This window comes from Heterodontus francisci, chromosome 38 (genome assembly GCF_036365525.1).
Source record: "Heterodontus francisci isolate sHetFra1 chromosome 38, sHetFra1.hap1, whole genome shotgun sequence".
Taxonomy (NCBI): Eukaryota; Metazoa; Chordata; class Chondrichthyes; order Heterodontiformes; family Heterodontidae; genus Heterodontus; species Heterodontus francisci.
The window spans coordinates 23,840,757-23,862,534 of record NC_090408.1 but is presented as its reverse complement, the minus strand read 5'-3'; the positions used below and the strand labels follow the sequence as shown (position 1 = coordinate 23,862,534).

Sequence of the window (21,778 nt, the reverse complement as noted above, 5' to 3'; positions counted from 1 at the left end):
GTCAAGGGATATAGAGGAGTGGATCAGGAAAAAAAAGGAGGCTTATGGCAGATTCGGAGCGCTGAAAACAGTGGAGGCCCTAGAGGAGTATAGAAAGTGTAGGGTGGAACTAAAAAAAGTAATTAGGAGAGTGAGGAGGGACATGAAAAAACACTGGCGGGCAAGATAAAGGAAAATCCTAAGGTGTTTTTTAAGTATATTAAGGGCAAGAGGATAACCAGGGAAAGAGTAGGGCCCATTAGGGACCAAAGTGGCAATGTGTGTGTGGAGCCGGAGGACATAGGTGAGGTTTTAAATGATTACTTTTCATCTGTGTTCATTATGGAGAAGGACAATGTAGGCGTAGAGATCAGAAAGGGGGATTGTGATATACTTGAACATATTAACATTGAAAGGGAGGAAGTATCAGCAGTTATAGTGGGCTTAAAAGTGGATAAATCCCCAGGCCCAGATGAGATGTATCCCAGGCAAGGGAGGAGATAGCAGGGGCTCTGACACAAATTTTCAAATCCTCTCTGGCCACAGGAGAGGTACTAGAGGAGTGGAGGACAGTGAATGTGGTACCATTATTCAAGAAGGGTAGCAGGGATAAACCAGGTCAGTGAGTCTAACGTCAGTGGTTGGGAAAATATTGGAAAAAATTCTGAGGGACAGGATTAATCTCTGTTTGGAGAGGCTGGGATTAATTAGGGATAGTCAGCATAGCTTTGTCAGGGGGAGATCGTGTCTAACTAACTTGATTGAATTTTTCGAGGCAGTGACTAGATGTGTAGATGAGGGTAAAGCAGATGATGTAGTCTACACGGACTTCTGTAAGGCTTTTGATAAGGTCCCGCATGGGAGATTGGTTAAGAAGGTAAGAACCCATGGGATCCAGGGCAATTTGGCAAAGTGGATCCAAAATTGGCTTAGTGGCAGGAGACAGAGGGTGATGGTCGAGGGTTGTTTTTGCGAGGGGAAGCCTGTGACCAGTGGTGTACTGTAGGGATCGGTGCTGGGACCCTTGCTGTTTGTAGTGTACATTAATGATTTAGACGTGAATATAGGAGGTATGATAAGTAAGTTCGCAGATGACATGAAAATTGGTGATGTTGTAAATAGTGAGAAGAAAGCCTTAGATTACAGGATGATATAGATGGGCTGGTAAGATGGGTAGAGGAGTGGTAAATGGAATTTAATCCTGAGAAATGTGAGGTGATGCATTTTGGGAGGACTAACAAGGCAAGAGAATATGCAACGGATGGTAGGACCCTAGGAAGTACAGAAGGTCAGAGGGATCTTGGTGTACCTGTCCATAGATCACTGAAGGCAGCAGCACAGGTAGATAAGGTGGTTAGGAAGGCATATGGGATACTTGCCTTTATTAGCCGTGGCATAGAATATAAGAGCAGGGAGGTTATGATGGAGCTGTATAAAACGCTAGTTAGGCCACAGCTGGAGTACTGTGTACAGTTCTGGGCACCACACTATAGGAAGGATGTGATTGCACTGGACAGGATGCAGAGGAGATTCACCAGGATGTTGCCTGGGCTGGAGCATTTCAGCTATGAAGAGAGACTGAAAAGGCTAGGGTTGTTTTCCATTAGAACAGAGAAGGCTGAGAGGGGGACCTGATTGTAGTATACAAAATTATGAGGGGCATTGATAGGTTAGATAGGAAGACAATTTTCCCTTAGTGGAGGGGTCAATAACCAGGGGGTATAGATTTAAGGTAAGGGGCAGAAGGTTTAGAGGGGATTTGAGGACAAACTTTTTCACCCAGAGGGTGGTTGGAATCTGAAACGCACTGCCTGAAGAGGTGGTGGAGGCAGGAACCCTCACAACATTTCAGAAGTATTTGGATGAGCACTTGAAACACCATAGTATACAAGGCAACGGGCCAAGTGCTGGAAAATGGGATTAGAATAGTTAGGTGCTTGATGGCTGGCATGGACCTGATGGACCAAAGGGCCTGTTTCTGTGCTGTATAACTCTGACTATGAGTGCACTGCCACCATCCACCTCACCCAAGCATGGTGGATCTACCAGTTGGTGAAGAATTCAGCAGCAACTGCTTACCTGTCTACAACCCAATCAAGACAGACTTCACACTCCCAAAATATGACCATATCTTTGCCTCCAGGTAATGCCTTTCAGCAACTGTCAACCCATCCTTAGAGTTTCCTATTCAGCTGTGTGATGGACACCTGCCTTCTGTGTAGTGGAAGGAACTTTGCAGGCAGCTGGTAATAGGCTGGTCACTTTGATATTCTAGATGGTATGTACCAGTCCTATTCATCGGCAGCTGTTCAATCCCGAGCCAGGTGTAAGTGACTTTGGCATAAAAATGCACCCACTGAACGATTGAGTCCCTCACCCAGGCTGCCGAGCACAAGGTTAATGTGAAGTAGAGCTTTCCCTGGCTAAAATGTTTCTCTTTTTATTGCAACATGGTCTGAAGGAAGGTCACAGTTAGGAACTTTGAACCTGGAGGAGAACTTTTTAGACACATGTCATAAACTTACTCCACACTGGTATTCTGTGACATTTAAGGCAAGCAAGGCCAGAGCTCCCTCTGTTCCTTCTCAGCACCACCCCAAACAACTGGATAATTTTGGCATCTTTTTTTTATATTCGTTCATGGGATGTGGGCATTGCTGGCTAGGCCAGCATTTATTGCCCATCCCTAATTGCCCTTGAGAAGGTGGTGGCCTTCTTGAACCACTGCAGTCCATCTGGGGTAGGTATGCCCACAGTGTTGCTAGGAAGAGAGTTTCAGGATTTTGACCCAGCAATAGTGAAGGAACGGCGATATAGTTCCAAGTCAGGATGTGACTTGGAACTTGCAGGTGGTGGTGTTCCCATGCATTTTCTGCCCTTGTCCTTCTAGTTGGTAGAGGTCCCGGGTTTGGAAGATGCTGTCTCAGGAGCTTTGGTACATTGCTGCAGTGCATCTTGTAGATGGTACACACTGCTGCCACTGTGCATCGGTGGTGGAGGGAGTGAATGTTAGTGGATGGGGTGCCAATCAAGCGGGCTACTCTGTCTTGGATGGTGTCGAGCTTCGAGTGTTGTTGGAGCTGCACCCATCCAGGCAAGTATTCCATCACACTCCTGACTTGTGCCTTGTAGATGGTGGACAGGCTTTGGGGAGTCAGGAGGTGAGTTACCTGCCACAGGATTCCTAGTCTCAGACCTGCTCTTGTAGCCACAGTATTTATATGGCTACTCCAGTTCAGTTTTTGGTCAATGGTAACCCCTAGGATGTTGATAGTGGGGGATTCAGCGATGGTAATGCCATTGAATGCCAAGGGGAGATGGTTAGATTTTCTCTTGTTGGAGATGGGCATTGCCTGGCACTTGCATGGCGTGAATGTTACGTCACTTATCAGCCCAAGCCTAGATATTGTCCAGGTCTTGCTGCATTTCTACATGGACTGCTTCAGTATTTGAGGAGTTGCGAATGGTGCTGAATATTGTGCCATCATCAGCGAGCATCCCCACTTCTGACCTTATGATTGAAGGAAGGTCATTGATGAAACAGCTGAAGATGGTTGGGCCTAGGACACTATCCTGAGGAACTCCTGCATGATGTCCTGGAGCTGAGAGGATTGACCTCTAATAACCACAGCCATCTTCCTTTGTGCTAGGTATGACTTCAACTAGTGGAGAGTTTTCCCCCTGATTCCCATTGACTTCAGTTTTGCTAGGGCTCCTTGATGCCATACTCGGTCAAATTCTGCTTTGATGTCAAGGGCAGTCACTCTCATCTCACCAACTGAGTTCAGCTGTTTTGTCCATGTTTGGAACCAAGGCTGTAATGAGGTCAGGAGCTGAGTGGCCCTGGCAGAACCCAAACTGAGCGTCACTGAGCAGGTTATTGCTAAGCAAGTGCTGATGATCGCACTGTTGATGACACCTTCCATCACTTTACAGATGATTGAGAGTAGACTGATGGGGCAGTAATTGGCCGGGTTGGACTTGTCCTGTTTTTTGTGTACAGGTCATACCTGGGCAATTTTCCACATTGCCGGGAAGATGCCAGTGTTGTAGCTGTACTGGAACAGTACAAGTTCTGGAGCAGAAGTCTTCAGTACTATTGCTGGAATATTGTCAGGGCCCATAGCCTTTGCAGTATCCAGTGTCTTCAGTTGTTTCTTGATATCACGTGGAGTGAATCAAATTGGCTGAAGTCTGGCATCTGTGATGCTGGGGACTTCAGGAGGAGCCCGAGATAGATCATCAACTCAGCACTTCTGGCTGAAGATTGTTGCAAATGCTTCAGCCTTATCTTTTGCACTGATGTGCTGGGCTCCCCCATCATTGAGGATATTTGTGGAGCCACCTCCTCCAGTTAGTTGTTTAATTGTCCACCACCATTCACGGCTGGATGTGCAGGACTACAGAGCTTAGATCTGATCTGTTGGTTATGGGATTGCTTAGCTCTGTCTATCGCATGCTGCTTATGCAATATGGCATACAAGTAGTCCTGTGTTGTAGCTTCACCAGGTTGACAACTCGTTTTGAGGTATGCCTGGTGCTGCTCCTGGCATGCCCTCCTGCACTCTTCATTGAACCAGGGTTGGTCTACTGGTTTGATGGTAATGGTGGAGTGGGGAATATGTTAGGACATGAGGTTATAGATTGTGTTTGAGTACAATTTTGCTGCTGCTGATGGCCCACAGCGTCTCATGGATGCCCAGTTTTGCATTGCTAGATCTGTTTGAAATTTATCCCATTTAACATGGTGGTAGTGCCACACAACACGATGCAGAATATCCTCAATGTGAAGGCAGGAATTCGTCTCCACAAGGATTGTGTGGTGGTCACTCCTACCAATACTGTCATGGATAGATGCATCTGTGGCAGGCAGACTGGTGAGGGCGAGGTCAAGTATGTTTTTCCCTTTTGTTGGTTCCCTCACCATCTGCCACATACCCAGTCTAGCAGATATGTCCTTTAGCACTCGGCCAGCTCAGTCGGTAGTGGTGTTACTCAGCCATTCTTGGTGGTGGACATTGAAGTCCCCCACCCAGAGTACTTGCCACCCTCAGTGCTTCCTCCAAGTGGTGTTCAACATGGAGGAGTACTGACTCATCAGCTGAGGGAGAGTGGTAGGTGGTAATCAGCAGGACGTTTCCTATTTCTATTGTAGCCTCTTGGCCTGGTTACGAACCTATTATTGGGACAAGTTTCCCTTTGTCCCTTTCAGTGAAGAGGCTCCCTTTTCATCTGTGCCCAGCGGTAATACTGAACTTGGGAGCAGTCATCATCCATTGCTTAGCACATTGTTCGGAAAGATATTAGATCCCCGGCTGAGGCACTGATGGTGCATCATCTGTGAAAAGCAGTTGTGCAAATTTGTCTGGAACAAATTCTCTGAGACTAGCCCTTACTATGTCCTTTTTTTAATGTGTTTTAATATGGTAAACACTATTTCACTCACAATGGGCTGTGATATACTACAAAGAACTGGAAATTTAAATAGCACTGCAATATTTCAGAGGAGAGTGAACACAGAGTGCGAGCTGCTATTGCGCCTGATGAGGCAGCCCTGCAGAGGAAGAACTGAGTTCAGCATCTACCATCCACACAGGCTCACTCATTTCGTGGTTGCTATGGTACAGTCACTCCTCCAGCAGAGAGGAGGAGCCCTGTTACGGGAAGTGATGTTACATTGACGGAGAAGACTGCTTTAACCACCCCCCCCGCCCCCCCCCAAAGAGGAAGGATGTGAGATTAATTGATGTGCATTTAAATGTAAGTTTTCGTAAATTGAGCTGTTTCCGTGTGTAAGCTTGGCTGAGTGTAGACTCAGAGCAGCGAGTCAGCACAGCTCTCTGCGCTTCACAACACGGAAAGGGACAGTAAGTACAAGGTAGTTTGCATCATTATAAACGGTATTTACCAGACTTCTGCAGTATTTAACGTTCTTGAAAGGTTTTAATTCAGTTTATGAAGTTTTTCTTTGTTGCTGCTAATACTGAATGTTTGCAATCTTGCTTTGTTAAAGTTCCCTGCTAACATCTGCATTTAAAACGATGGGAATAACCAGAAGAACACTATATTTGTCATTGACGCGTAACTCACTGAAATGGACAGCTTTGTACTCGCTAAGAATGATGTGGGCTGTGCCCTTCTCTCATTGTGCGGCGTTGCTGTGTTTTTTCGCTGCACTTTTTTTAACTTGCACTCCTGTTCCCTTCCAGTCCCCAAACTCTGGGCAGAGCAGTGTCACACTTTACTTCAGTTCATGTAAGCTGTTCATTGCGCCCTAATGACTTGCTCACTGACTGTACTGGCTTGCAGTCTAACTCCAGTAATCCTGCGCCATATCGCACCAGCAATTTAACAAGGTGAGAAGTAAAGGCACATTTTTGTGTCTTTACCCCACCCCAATTCCAGTTCTTCCACAATCTTTCCAGGGCACTTTCCCATATTTCTGTGCAAGTCGTCACATGCTAAACCTGTTGCACATGTGTCAGGCCAACTCCCCTGCTGACACACTCTGAGTTACTTTAGGAGGAGGGAAAAGTCACATTGGTTCAAAAAATGGGACGCACTCAACATGTTTGCAATATTGGGCTCACCGTCCGTTAGTCTTTTATAGAAGAACCGGTAATCAGGGGGTTTGACATTTTCTCAATACACAGTCTTTCTGTAATTGTCTTTGTTGTGTCCTCTGTAAGGAAGGTGGTTATCTATATAGGAGTTTGGTGTTTGTGACCTGGTTTGATGTGAACTTTATTTTCTTTTTATTTTATTTCTTTGCTGTCCTAAGCCCATGTATGGTATTACTGACGGTCACACAGGAGGGATGTGCCTGATACAGTGCAGGTCTATTACATAGCTGCTTAGGGGATGTAGGGGTTAGAAGTGTCCAGAATACTTCAGCCATTGTAAGTGTGGGGCAGGTTTGATGGGCTGGCTGTTTTTTTCCCCTACTGGTCGTTTTCATATACTTTATTACTGACCGTGTCCCAAAAATCTGAAATAATGCATTCCTGGAACTGGAAACACTTGAACATTGCAAACCGGTGCTCATAAAGCTGTTTAACACGCACACACGTCTGACCTGCCTAAGATGTAGGGTTGGAACGCACCCCCACAGACCACGTGTGCAGCAGCAACACTTTCACAGACTTCACTACTTCACTTTTGTGTACATTCAAAAAGTGTGTGTCTGTAAAACCAACATTAATCAACTTTTGTTCAAGCATGTTTTTCCACTGGTTCTCATGTATAGCGAGTAGCAGCATCATGGAAGCATTCATTAAGATATTTATTGAACTGACTGTGGATCTTTCCGGCTGCAGATGAATAAGCAGTGATGGGAATGAGAACAAATCTGTCAGTGTCACTGATTTCTACAGCAGTGGCTGTGTCACAACAGGTAAGCGGGCTATTATTCCTCATTAACAGCTCGCTTGCCTTGCACCACTCCACATGATGTGCTTTCAATTTTTCATTATCATTACCCTCCCACATTGACACTAACCAGCCCAACCCATAGGTCCCGCCTATGCTGCTCCTTGGGGAAGTTTGAGTACACATTTCAATTAAATCTGGATTAAAATTCATGTTTACTTTTCTTCCTTCCAAAGAGCAGGGAGGTTGCATCAGAGTAGATGGTATAGGAATGATGGACCAAACTGCAGCTTTCTGTACTGTACTTTTGACCTTTCTAATAGTTTTTGGGTTGTGGGAAAGGCTGCATTGACTTGCCCATTGCAAGTTTCCATGAGAATGTGTTCGTGGGCTGATGCCTTGAATTGTGGGTGGAGCTGTTTTAAAATTTCAAAACCAGAATGACTTGTGGGGCCACTTCAGAGAACTTTGAGTCAACTACATAGCGTGGGATGGGGATTGGGGTGTGGGGGGAGGAAGGGGGTCATGTGTAGGCCAGATTGCTTTTCCTGCTCGAAGAACTTTTAGTGAAACAATTTTTTTTTGTGACAATCTGGCAACTTTCTTGGCCATTTTTGTTTTTTTTGGTGTCTGCCAGAATTATTTGCAGTAATTTCACTGTATTGTTGAACTTATTTTCTCAACATAATTTAATTTTGAATTCATTGGGGTTGAAAATGCATCTGGGATTGTCGGGCCTCGCCATTTTTTTTTTAAATATGGGAGCTGGTGTTTATCAGCCCTCCACAAGCAGCTTGTGCATTGAAAATGACTAATGCCTTACCACCACAGACCTGAAAATAAGTCCTGGGAAGAAGGCCAGGGTTGCTGGAGGTGGTGGTGATGATTGAGCAGTTAGGTTAACTCTCCTGTACCTTCTGGCTCCACACAATGGTTTTTAAATTTAAAAACTTCCCTTTCATTGGCCTTAGCAACCGCTGAATAATCCTGAATTGGGTAGGCCGCCATGTTCCATCCACTAACCATTTTCTGTGAGGAGACATAAAATGGGCATTGGCTCCCTTGCTTATGTGAATAAAAGGCCTAGGTGGCCACCAGGGACGCCTGAAAAATGGCCTGACCCTATTTTCGGTCAGGCTTTATTTTTAGGCGTCCTTGGGGTGCAGGTTGTTGAAATTGGGCCTAATTACCTCTGTAAAATGGCTGCAACAATGTGTTTTCTAAGCTAGTTAGTCTCTCTACTTAGTGGATACAGCTCAGTCTTCCCAACAAAGAAGGAGGAGGAGAAAGGATATAAAAAATATCTCCTCTGCCCTATTGCGGCTTTTGTGAATGCAAAAGATAAGCAAGTAGTAGTTCCTGCAGCAGTAGCTGGTTTTAGATCCAGCACTGCACCAACCAGATTCTCCTTTATTCTTTTCTCTACTACTGTGTGTATTTTATTTTTTGAAAGCAGTGCTAGCTGCATTTCACAGCTTGATGCTTCCCACATTGACTCGATGCAGCCTTAAAATGTGGGATAAATATGAATTAAGAATACATCAATAAACATTGTGAAAAATTATAAATGGGGTAAATGAGTGGGAACTCCTTATCTCCGCACACCCCACTCCACCATCCCCAGTAGTTTATTCCAGTTAACCACTGTTCCCTGATAAATGAACAGAATGGCAAATGGTTTAGCTATAATGAAGAATTTGCATTGGAAATAAGTTCCAGTGACGTGTTACTGATTTACTGTGGCTTCAGTAGATACAGTCTGAGGTTGCTCACAGTGGGGAGGTGTTGCTGTGTATTAGCTATAGGAGGCAGCTAGGGAGTTGAGTTGTGTAGTCCATGTGGATAATTTTTCAGGCTGCTAACTGAAAGGAAGTTCGTTACAAAAAAAAAAGGGCGCGTGCTGAGAGCCTGAGAAAACCAATGAGGTGCGAGAGACCAAAAGGAGAGAAGCTGGGGAGGTTGGCGGTTGGGGCTGAGTGGGGGGTGCTTTGCTCTGAATTTGACACTGTTGTATCTGACATCGAGGCATCCTTGATGCTGAGTAACTGAAATGGGGAGAATTCTGTTCCTCTGCACTAATATTCCTTGATAAAAGAATTTCTCTTAAAGAATATTGAGATTTGCTGGTTAGTTTCGTTAGCTGTGGAATGCTCAGGTGCAGAGATTACTTTAATAGTTTATTGTGCAGGAACTGTGAGCAAACTCTTAGCACTTCTCGGGTCACCAACTTTTGCCATAATGACTTGTTGTCATTGGAAACCTCAACTAAGCCACTTCAGAAATCATAGTTTTGTGTGTGTTGACGATGTAGAAACAGCTTTCCATGGAGGCAGGTGTTCAGTTTCCATTTTACAGATTCCTGGGCAGCTCTTCCTGAACTGTGCCGAAAGCTTCAGGTAAAAGCTTGTATAGATCAGAGATTGGAGAAACTGCATTTCAAACCCTGATCAGGCTGAGTGCTCAACTCACTTTTTTTTTCCAAAAATATACTTCATCCATAAAAATCTGTATTAAAAAAAAATTACAAAGAGTTCAAAACAGCTCCAGGTTGACATTACAGAAAGTGCAAAAGAAATCCGTTTTCTTCAATAGAGATCGTGTGTTTCCTCACAACCCTTCCATTCCATTTTGCATGTAATGTACATTTGCATTGCACAGCAAAACCATATTTTGGTGTATACAGCCCGAGGGGTTTTACATGGGTTCCAACCCCTCAGTTCAGCTTGGTGGGGGGACCTTACACAGCGGTCTTTCCCCATTGAGCCTTTGCTGCGGCTGCCCCAAGCTTTAGTGCGTCCCTCAGCACATAGTCCTGGACTTCGGAATGTGCCAGTCTGCAACACTCTGTCATGGACAACTCTTTGCACTGGAAGACTAGCAAGTTTTGGGCAGACCGAAGAGCGTCTTTCACCGAGTTGACTGTCCTCCAGCAGCAGTTAATGTTTATCTCTGTGTACGTCTTAAAGGCCAGCTCAGGTCGGGAAAAAGAACCCGACCCGAACCCGACCCGAACCCGACCGATCCACAGCGAACCCAAGTCTGACCCGGCCCGAGTCCCTCCAATTTCGTCCCGAGCCCAACCCTGACTCAACCCTTTACTTACCTTCCGACTGGGAACCTCCAGGAAGCTGCAGCGCATGCGTGATGATGTCATAGTGATGTCACTTGTTCACTGCGCAGACCCCATTTGGTCCCGGACTCCCAGCTCAGGTCAGTTTTTAAAACATTTTTAATGCTTACCGGCAGAGCACTTACCGTGTGTGTCCTGCCCGACCCGACCCAGACCTGACACATGTCGTCGGGTCCCGTTGGGTTCGGGTCGGGTAGCAGGCCTTTCGTGTGTCTCTGGCAGCAGCCCGTAGAGCACAGACTCCTGTGTTACAGAGCTGCTCGGGATGAACCTCGACAAAAACCACTGCATCTCTTTCCACACCTGCTTTGCAAAGGCACATTCCAGAAGGAGGTGGGCAACAGTCTCTTCCCCACCACAGCCACCTTGAGGGCAGTGTGCGGAGACGATGAGATTCCGGGCGTGCAGTAAGTATCTGAAGTGGGGGGGGGGCCTTTTCACCACCAGCCAAGCTACATCTTGGTGGTTATTTGAAAGTTTTGGTGATGAGGCATTCTGCCAAATCACTTTGGCGGTCTGCTTGGGGAACCATCTGATAGGATCCACCATCTCCTTTTCCCGTAGGGCCTTGAGGACATTCTGTACAGACCACTGCCTGATGTATTGGTGCTCAAAGGTGTTTTTCTGCACAAACATTTCCACGAAGGATAGGGGGTACGGCACGGTCCAACTGGATGGTGCGTTCCATGGCAATGTGACCAGATCCATCCTTCTTAACAACGGGGACAGATAGAACCTCAGCATGTAGCGACGCTTGGTGTTTGTGTACTTGGGCTCTACGCACAGCTTGATGCAGCCACACACAAAGGTGTATCAGGATGAGGGCAATGTTGGGTACGTTTTTTTTCCCCCCTTTATCTAGAGGTTTGAACATACTGTCCCTCCGGACACAGTCCATTGGATCTCCAGATAAAGTGAAAAATGGCTCGGGTGACTGCCACGGCACAGGAGTGGGGTATGGGCCAGACCTGCGCCACGCACAGCAACAACATGAGCGCCTCGCACCTGATGACCAGATTCTTTAGTTGCAATGGAGAGAGAACGCTGCTCCCACATGCTCAGTTTATGGTTGTATCATGGCTACTCGCTCCTTCCAGGTTTTGGCCCATGCCCTGGCCCCTCCGAACCATATCCCCAGCACTTTCAGGTAGTCTGACCTGACAGTGAACGGGACAAAGGATCGGTTAGCCCAGTTCCCAAAGAACATGGCCTCACTCTTGCCGTGATTTACTTTCGCTCCCGAGGCCACTTCGAACTGGTCACAGATGCTCATCAGTCTGTGAACTGACAGTGGATCCGAGCAGAAGACGGCGACGTTGTCCATGTACCTCCTGGCTTTGACTTGAGTGCCTCCGCTGCCTGGGATTGTCGCCGCTCTTATGCCCACATCCTTCCTAATGGACTCAGCAAAAGGCTCGATACAACAAGTAAACAAGACGGGGAGAGAGGATAGCCTTGTCTGATTCCACATTGGATTGGGAAACTTTCTGATTCCCACCCATTGATTGAGACTGCGCTACTGATGTTTGTATAGAGCAGTTGGATCAAATTGCGGATTCCCTCCCCAAACCCCATTTTGGAGAGCACATCCATCATGTAGGTGTGCGATATCCTGTCAAAAGCCTTCTCCTGGTCCAAGCTGATGAGGTAGGTGTCCATCCTCCTGTCTCGTACATAGGCGATAGTCTCGTGCTACTCAGGGATACAGTCCGGGTATAGTGCAGGTCTGATCAGGGTGGATCACCAACTCCAGAGCAGACTTGACCCAACTGGCGATGACTCTAGATAGAATCTTGGAGTCTACATTAAACAGTGAGATGGGCCGCCAATTCCTGATTTCCGCCCTCAATCCTTCTGCTTGTAGATGAGGGTGATGATGCCTTTCCTCATGGATTCTGACATGCTGCCAGCCAGAAGCATACTCTCGTACACTTCCAGCAGGTCTGGGCTGACCCAGTCCCACAGAGTCGAATACAACTCAACTGGTAAGCTGTCACTTCCGGGAGTTTTACTCGTCTCAAAGGCCATCAGGTCCTTGGTCAGCTCGTCCAGAGTTAGCAGTTTGTCCCCCAGACTCTTCCTCATGCTGTCATCTAAGACCTCCGTGATAGATGACAGGAAGGACTGGGAGGCCGTGCTGTCAGTGGGCTTCATGTTGTACAGCCCAGCATAAAAGGATTTGCTGATTCTTAGTGTGTCAGACTGTGATGACGTTACCGAGCCTTCCTCTTCCTTCAGGCTGCTGATCAGAACTCTCTGTGTACCTTTTGGAAGAAGAAACGCGAGCATCTCTCATCCCGCTCAATGGAGTGGACTCTGGACCGGAAGATGATCTTGGAAGCCTCCGTGGCAAAGAGCGAGTCATGCTGGCTCCTCACCTCTTGGAAATCCTCCTTGACCTCGACCTCCATTGACTGCAGCTGGAGCAGATTCTGCATTCTTTTCTGGAGTCAGGGCATTTCCCTCTGTCTCTCTCTCGCCATCTGAGCACCTTTTGAGGATGAAGAACCTCCATGATTGTTCGCCTTGATCGCTTCCCACCAGTGCACTGGAGACTCAGAGGGATTTCACGGTGCTCCAACCTTTTGTAATCCCTTTTGAGTTCCTCCATGTTCTCTGGGGTTAGCAGTGTTACATTCAGCTTCCATGTCCCCCTGCCAACCCGCTGGTCATCCTGTAGATGACAGTCGGCCAGTAGGAGGCAGTGGTCAGAGAAGAACACCAGCTTGACGTCGGTGGATCTGACCATGAAAGCATGGGACACAAACAGGAAGTCAATTCTGGAATGGGCAGACCCGTCCAGTCTTGACCATGTGTATGTATGTTGAAGGCGTCGTGCAGCTTGGCATCTTTTACTGTTTCAATTAGGAATCTTGACATTAGCGTCCAGTTTGCTGTCATCACTGCTGGATCGTCCAGCTGCATCAATGATGCAGTTGAAGTCACCGCCTAGAATGACCAGCCTGGACGTCGCCAGCTGCAGTGGCAGTTGCTGGAGGACTCGCTGTATTGGACCTGGGCGTACACTTTGATTAACTGGAGTGGAGCATTGTTGTACGTTACGTCTGCTACAAGGAGGCGACGGCCCACCACCACCTCTAAACTTCGGAGATGGTGAAGTTACCTCCCTGCAGCAGAATACCCAGGCCGGAGGAACGGGAATCATTTTCCCCCGACCAGATCGATGGTCGTGGGACCACCATCGCGACCATTGCCTGTAAGTGCTGAGGGATGGTATCCCCCACTCCTTCAGAAACAGCAGGTCGGCTTTGACCTTGGCGAGGTAATGCAAGGTCGAAACACGTCGTACGGTGGATTTAACGCTATGCACGTTATTTGAAGAAATCTTTATACCCATTTAAAACTGGATGTTGCTTACCACACCAGGTGTCCTTGCTAGTCCCTGTCCTTGGGTATGTTCCTGCACACAAGCTAAGCTGTTCACGTGCGTTGGGCTCAGAAAACTCTTCTGGTCACTCATGGAGTGGTGGGGGGTGGGGGTTTGTTTTGCTGGGGTGACATCGGGGGGGTGGGGGGGGGGTGGTCTTATAGGCAGCAAGATTTGGACTATCCTCGGTTGGTGGTGTCTTTCCCCTCTGTTCCTCCTCGAGGACGTTTCTGCTTCTGGCTTCTCAGAGCTGGAGTGTGCTGGTCGCTTCGTTGCTGTGGGTCTCCCAGAGCTGGAGTGCACTGGGCATTTTGCTGGGTTCAGCGCCTTGGGGTTGGGACGAACTGGGCCTATCGCTGATTCCAGTGCCATGGAGTTGGGGAGGTGCTTTCTCTTCCAGCCCCTTTTTGCTTTCTGCCGCTTCTTTTGCATGTGCCATTTTCTGGCCCTTCTTCGTCCGATGAGGAGTAGCTGCCGTAGTCCGTCTCAGACGGTAGCCTCCTCTTGCCACTGGTTTGGGTGGTGACCTGTTCTTTCTTTTTTGGGGGGGGGTGGCTTCTTTGTGGTTTTCCTTTTGACCACGCCACTCATCCGATTGTCCCCCTGCAGCCTCATCCTCCTCCATGGATTCTGCATTGAGTTTCCGGGCATGGGGTAGGTGTTGGGTTGCTGGTTGCAGCTGCCTCCCCTTTCCTCTCCTCCTCAGATGGATTTTCCTCGCTGTGGGGAGGGGTGCTGGTCTCCTTTTGCAGCACGAGGCGCGTTCACCGTTCCTTCACCCAGCCTTTCCTGTGACCTTGCCGCCTGTGCATAACAGAGGCAGCGTTTGGGTCTTGTAGAGGTGGCCTGCTCCACCACACAGGTTGCAGCACTTACTCGGCCTACAGTCCTTTTGTGTGATGGCCTTCTGTTTACAGTTCTTGCAGACGACTGTGCTGCAGTTGGCCACCACATGACCAGATCTGCCACAGGTCCGACAAAGTCTGGGCTGCCCCGCGTAGACCAATAAGCCTCGACTTCCCCCGATAGCGAAGCTGGAGGGAGGTTGGATGGTGGCTCCATTGGCTTTGACCTGCCACTTGCTGGTCCAAATCCCAAAGGGGCCCTTGACCTCGGTGCTGCTGCCAGTGAGCTCGATGTACCTGGCAAGGAAGGTGAGCACATCGACCACAGGAACATGGGGGTGGTAGAGGTGGATTGTCACCACCTGGTTCCGTTGCGATGGCAGCGTGAAGATTGGCTCCACTACGAGGATGGACAGCGGCGCCTGGTTTCCTCTATCCTTGAAAACCTTCAGGAACTTGATGCATCCCACCACGTTCTTGAATGTCACGTCAAAATATCCACTGCTGGGGAAGTTCTGCAGGCAGAAGATGTCCGCAGCTAGGAATCCACAGCATTCAATCAGGAATTTCGTAATGAAGAAGGCATGGTCAATGGGTGTACCTCCTTCGCTATCTTTCACTGCCACCCTAATGGCGTTCGCATCCCTGGCCTGGAGTTCTGGTGTTTGGTTGCTGCCATTTTTTTGCTTGAAGCTTTCCTGGGACAGGTACTAAAACCCCAACCAACAGGAAAACAACAGCCACGGTAGATCTCCAATCCCAAAGGGCGAAATGCCGTAAGAACAGCGCTGAAACCCCCCCCCCCCCCCCCCCCCACTAAAAGCACAAAAACAGTGCCTGCAGGATCAAAGGCCACTGAACATGGTCTCTCCCTGCTCTCAGTCAAAGTGCTAATTAGTTCAAACAGTTTATTCAGTTGGGTGGCTGCAGTGCTGGAGGCAGTAATGTTGCCCTGTTCACTTTGCAGTGCTGCTGTTGTTGTGAAGGAGCTAGCAATTATCAGATGAAACAGGCAAGAGAATATTATTCTCTCTGGAACAATAGAGCTGTGTGTATCAATCTTATCTTCCCTAGTGCAGTTCCTTAACACATCCTGGCAAATAGTTCTGTTGGCTAACAATGTAAGTGCAAGAATATCAGGAAACTGTGTTGTCTTTTGCTGAATGATGTACTCCCGAACAAATATTTTTTTCCCACTGGGAAAAGCAAGTACCCACCTGAACCACTGCAGTCACCAGATTACTTGTGAAAATGTTATTTCTGGAACAAGGCAGAGCATTCATGCTATAATAAAAGCAAAATACTGCAGATGCTGGAAATCTGAAATAAAAACAAGAAATGCTGGAAATACTCAGGTCTGGCAGCATCTGTGGAGAGAGAAGCAGTGTTAACGTTTCAGGTCAGAACTGACAAATATTAGAAATGTGAAAGGTTTAAAGCATGTAAAGCAGGGGTGGAGCAAGAGATAACGAAAGAGAAGATGTTGATCGGACAAGATCACAGAGAATAATTGACCAGAAGGTCATGGAACAAAGGCAAGCAGTATGTTAATGGTGTGCTGAAAGACAAAGCGTTAGTACAGAGAGGGTGTGAATAGACTGTAAAATGAACAGCCCTGGCTCCAAGCACAAACATTTTTTAAAAAGTGGGTAGGCACAGTAGAAACAAACTAAAATAAAATAAACAAATAAAGAAAAAAGAAAAAAATAACTAAAAATATAAAGGGGGGGGGGGGGGCCCGTCATACTCTGAAATGATTGAACTCAATGTTCAGTCCGGCAGGCTGTAGTGTGCCTGATCAGTAAATGAGATGCTGTTCCTTGAATTTGCATTGATGTTTGCTGGAACACTGCAGCAACCCAGGACAGAGATGCGAGCACGAGAGCAGTGGGGTGTGCGGGGGGGGTGTTGAAACTCCCAGCAACCGGAAGCTCGGGGTCGTGCTTATGGACTGAGCGGAGGTGTTCCGCAAAGCGGTCACCCAATCTGCGCTTGGTCTCCCCAATGTTGAGGAGACCACATTATGAGCAGTGAATACAGTATACTACATTGAAAGAAGTACAAGTAAATCATTGCTTCACCTGAAAAGAGTGTTTGGGGCCTTGGATAGCGAGGAGAGAGGAGGCAAATGGGCAGGTATTACACCTCCTGCGATTGCAGGGGAAGGGTAATGGAGTGGACCAGGGTGTTGCGGAGGGAGCAATCCCTTCGGAATGCTGACTGGAAGGGAGGGGAAGATGCATTTGGTAGTGTTGTCGTCTGAAGCATGGCAGCGTTCACATTGACTGGGAGGAGCTTGCTATGAGTTGTTAAAAATGGCAACAACTTATCCGTCAAGCTGCATTGTGCTTTGAGTCCAAACGTTTTAATGATGAGGTAGAGGTCAGCAGAGAAGGAAAGATAAGGAAGCAAATCCTGCATTCGAGATCCCACTACCTCGTGGGACATCCTGCCCCATGTGCCCAAAGATCTGCGGGTCGAGAATTGGCCTTCTCAGTCACGTGAAGATCCATGGCAGAAACTCGCAACCCTGAGTAGACGTCAGCTGACCAGGATGATGCGCAGCTACCTAGCATGTTGGCTGCACAGTGTGAGGACCTTACTCCTCTCTGGTTTTTATACTCCTGATCTCCAAGTCTCAAAATGATCATCTGTTATACTTGCCTTCTGCAATTGCTTGGCGATGGGAATCAATGCACAGATGTGGTATTAAATTTATTGAGCTATTTTTGATGCATTGTATACAACAACGAGCTTTCTTGTCCTGTGCATAAGTTGCTACTTGAAACTTTGCCAAAAGATGGTCAGATTTGTATGCAAATAACTTTTCTAAAATACTTATTTTCGTAACACAAACATTCTTCCAATGCTAGCATTTAAAGCAGCTTTGTTGCTGAATGAAACGTAGAGCTGACGTTCTATTTAAATTTTTCAAGCTGCCTCTTGTAGTGGAGCTAAAAGTTTTCATTACGTGACCAACTGAAACTGTAGCATTGCTGTTACGTCCTGGTTGATAACTCTGATCTAGTTGGACAAGGTTGGGGTATCGACACATTGATTTCTGATTCTTAATACAAAAGTCTTAACTTGCAAACCCACTTGTTTATATTCTTAATCATAAAAAAAATGACTTTTTGTGAGTCAATGCTTCAAATATCTTTTCAAGTTCCTGACTTGCCCTCCTACACCAGCCAATTAATTTCCTCTCCAGGTCCTAAAATTTCATACGCCATCCTCTCCTGGTGGGGCTTCTACAAGATTGTGGATTTTTTCCCTCCTTCCCTCTAATGTCGTCCTATCATTGCTAATGTCTTCATGCAGCATAACTTCTCAATTTACATTTTGCAAATGGACCAAGTGAAAGTTTTGCACTTTTTCTCATTTTTCTTTCGCTTTTTGTCAATGTCAAGGGGAAAAAAAAAAATTCCCTATGTTATTAATGTGAGCATGGTGGAGAGTTTTAGATGCAAGTGGCTGTTTGCTTAGTAACATTGAGCCCAATTGTGCACATTTTTGCTGAAAAAAAGGCGGAATATTCATTGGAACCAAGCCACATTTGTTTCGGAATTTATATAGCGACTCTTGTGATTTCTGGATGCTCCAAAGCCCTTCACTGCCAATGAAGTTTTTTTTTGAAGTTCAGTCACTTCTGTAATTTAGGAAATGCAGCAGCCAATTTGTGCACAGCAATTTCTGACAGACAGCATTGAATTGATGCCCAAATAACCAGTTGATGTTGATCGAAGGGTAAATATTGAACAAGACACCGGGGAAACCCTTTTGATCTTCTTTGAAACAGTGCCAAGGGAACTTCTACAGCCAACTGAGAGGGCAGACCTTTCACATCTCGTCCAAAAGATGGCACTTCCGACGGTGCAGTGTCTCTCCGGTACTGCACTGGAATGCCAGCTTAGATGATGGGCTGGATTTTACGTTGGGCGGACGGGAACTGGCCACCGACATAAAAGTCGGTGGCGAACCCACATCCGCCTAGCTCGGGGATCCGTCCCGCATTTTACGGGTCACCGGGCTTTAACTGTTCCGAGGCGGGACTTCCACCCGTTTGGAGGAAGTCTCACCTCGAGGTCTTAGTCCCAGCAGCGCCACCGGGAGTGGTGGCCCTGGTGAAGCAAGGGTGGTCGTTTGGGGGGGGGGGAAGGGGGGCATCTTGGGTCCTAGGGGTGGTTGGGGAAGCAGGGGTGGCTCTCAATCGGGCAGTCTGTGCCCAATTTGTCAGGGCCCTCCCCCGGTGCGCTGAGAGGCTGCCAAGTTTCATTGGGTGGCCTTTCACTTAAGGGCCTTGATTGGCCTGGGGTGGGCGGCATGAACAGGTCGGGAAGGCCTCCCGGAGTCTCCCGCTCAATTTTATGCCACAACACCGCCAGCGTCTGTCTTGCTGGGGTGGCGTAAAATTCTGGCCTATGCCTCTGGAGTGGGACTTAAACAAAGTGCCCAATGCCCCTCCACCTGCACAACACTAACCACATCAATGAGCAACACTCACTAGTAAGGCCTAAGCACAATACTGTCTGTGTGCATCACAGTGTACATAGATTTCCCCACAAAAATATGGTATTGGCTTGAAGTTGCTTTGAGGTAGCAAATAGATGGTTTAATGCTGCACTAGCTGATGTGGTTCTCAGTGTTTCCGCATAATTTAAGATTTGTGTAAATCAGTACTAGTCACAATAGGGTCAGCAGCAGCTACTATGGTAAAGCAGTATGTGCTTAGTGAACTGACCTAGATCCCGAAATGGAGAACATCTGGAAAAAGACTAGATGTGTCCTCCCTCATTTCAAGGAAATGATCAATATCTGCGTCAGGTGTTTGGCAGTCACTGTTTCAGTGAACTCTGTACAGCTAATGCCACTCCTTGCAGTGGATCAAAATAAATGTGGACGAAAAGAAAATTCAGCAGGGAGGAAGAAGGAATTCATAGAACAACCACCTGCACTTATGGTAGCACCTTTTAACAAAGTAAAATGCACCCTAGTGTGTGTGTTCTCCTTTAACCATGTTCAGCCACCTTCATGCTTTTGAAACATAATGCAACATTTGAAAATGCTTTCTCTTTCAAACTGGCCAAGGCCTTCTTTGAACCCTGGGCTACTTTTGCTTTTAGGTGTGAATAAACAAATGACTGTGAGCCTGTGGTAGGCTGCAGTGCTTTCATTTCTGACCATTCTGCCTTTTTGTTTTTCAGCTTTTTTGGATCCTTTACGTATTAGTAGCTTGCACGCAGACCTTGGGATAATGTAATTGTCATGTCTGAAGACTGCTGTTTAGGGTGCCCTTCAGTTTAAAGTTGCCAGCTCTAAGCAATGAGTCATGTTATATCCTGTTAGAATGTTTTCTTTCATAAGAATCAAGCCCTGGACTGAATACAAGCCTTTTATCTTTCATCTCAACTCAGTAATTCTGTAATCTGATTTGGAAGTAATGCTTGCTATGGTAACCAGAGTAGAATCTTGGACAATGTTGTGGATTCGGATGAGCAATTAAAAAAAAAAAAAAATTAATGTTCATTATCTTTTACCTTTTTTGTAGAAAGAACAACTGCCCCTAAAAGGAGCTTCGGGAAGCAATTATTGGTTTGATCTCACAACCAAAAGTAATTCCTGGCTTCCTTTCTGCTTTGAGTTTGCTACCTGGACAAAATGGCTCCATAGCTATGGGGTTTACTTTAATTCCAGTCGTTTTAAGCTTGAGTTATGTGGAGAATTTATTGGGGGAGTGGGGAGGGATGAAGAGAGGAGGCCTCAAAGTATTAACTGCCCTACTGTTTGTTCTTTCCAGATCTTTTATCTCCACGCCCATTCTTCACCAGAGTCTTCCAGCACTGACCAGGTAATTCTGAAATTCACCCTCATATGTACCAATGCTTCCCATTTGCTTCAACCATTGGCTTAGCTAGAATGTACACATTCCACCCGATTCAACAAAACCACTGGGCTGTCTATCTCCAGTTTACTATACAAACTGATTTAACTCTTGGGTTATTGATAGATCAAAATATTCTTTCAATCCTCATGCTCCCTAAACAAAACACTTGCTGCTTTCTGCAGTGTAGCGTGTCAGTGGTATATATTTTAAGCTTGTTTAGGATTTTTTTTAAAGCCAATATATAATGCAAATGGGGTTGCTATCACTTGGACTAACTCTACAATGTAAATCAGCCTGACAAAGATTCCAAGAACTGAGCTAGCTCACTCTCTCTATATCAACCAGTCTGTTAGCTGTCAAACGATAAAACTAGTTTGAGTATTTATAACAATTAGCCACAGCCCGAAAGAGCATTAAACCCTTTAGAAGACTTCTAGTGTGTGGGCACTGTAAGCAACAATGTGAGAGGATTGCAATTATTTAATTTCTGGTTATGATTTTAGCTGCCCACAGGCTTATTTCACCTTAGTAAAAGTACACAGCAATTAATGGTTGGTAGCAGCATGCTGCTTTTTTTTTTCCAGATTTCATCCAACCCTGTAAATCCTGAGTTTACTTAGATGGGTGTTTGGTATTCACCTAGATTAAGTGAATTTCCCTATTTTTATAAAACAACTTTTACAGGGACACTCCTCTTGTAAAATTGCTAATAAAAAAAGATTTTGTCTGCTATTTGTACATAATCTAGCCACTGAGAACGATGCTGATGTGGCTCATTTTGAGGCTGCATTAACAAGTTGTTAAATCAGTGGATGTAGTGCCAAATTGAGATTTTTGTCTTTTACTGTATTCCGATTATTAACTGTATTAACTGGATGCAGCTGATCAGTCAGGTGCCATGCACAAATACTAAATGTTCCTCCTCTTTTGCCTCTTAAGGGGCTTGTGTTTTAACATACAGCAAGTGATGCTGGTACTCCGTCATCTGATCCACTTTTGCCCAATAATGGAGAAAAGCACTGGGTTTAAAAAGTGACAGTGGGGAAATGATATCGAGCTGCTGTTCCAAAACTTAGCACCAAAGAGTTGCACATCCATAGCTTTCAACTGGCTTCACAGGCTGCCTCTGCTTTTCTTGTCCAACCCTTTTGTTACTGAAGCTGATGTCCCTCTTTCACCCACTG

At 46.4% G+C, this 21,778-nt stretch overlaps 2 protein-coding genes across 5 annotated transcripts in view; one reads left to right on the top strand and one right to left on the bottom strand.

The window, feature by feature from the left end:
• The window catches only part of pierce2 (piercer of microtubule wall 2), a 141,657-nt gene that overhangs the window by 104,769 nt on the left and 15,110 nt on the right, over positions 1-21,778 (bottom strand). The window lies entirely within an intron of this gene.
• The window catches only part of rab27a (RAB27A, member RAS oncogene family), a 123,986-nt gene continuing 107,959 nt past the window's right edge, over positions 5,752-21,778 (top strand). For 2 of the 4 annotated variants that reach the window (XM_068017837.1, XM_068017835.1), the window contains exons 1-2: positions 5,752-5,857; positions 20,508-20,558. The gene's annotated coding sequence lies outside the window, so the exon portion shown is untranslated. The remainder of the gene's footprint in view (positions 5,858-20,507; positions 20,559-21,778) is intronic. The other 2 variants (XM_068017836.1, XM_068017838.1) reach the window with 2 other exon arrangements.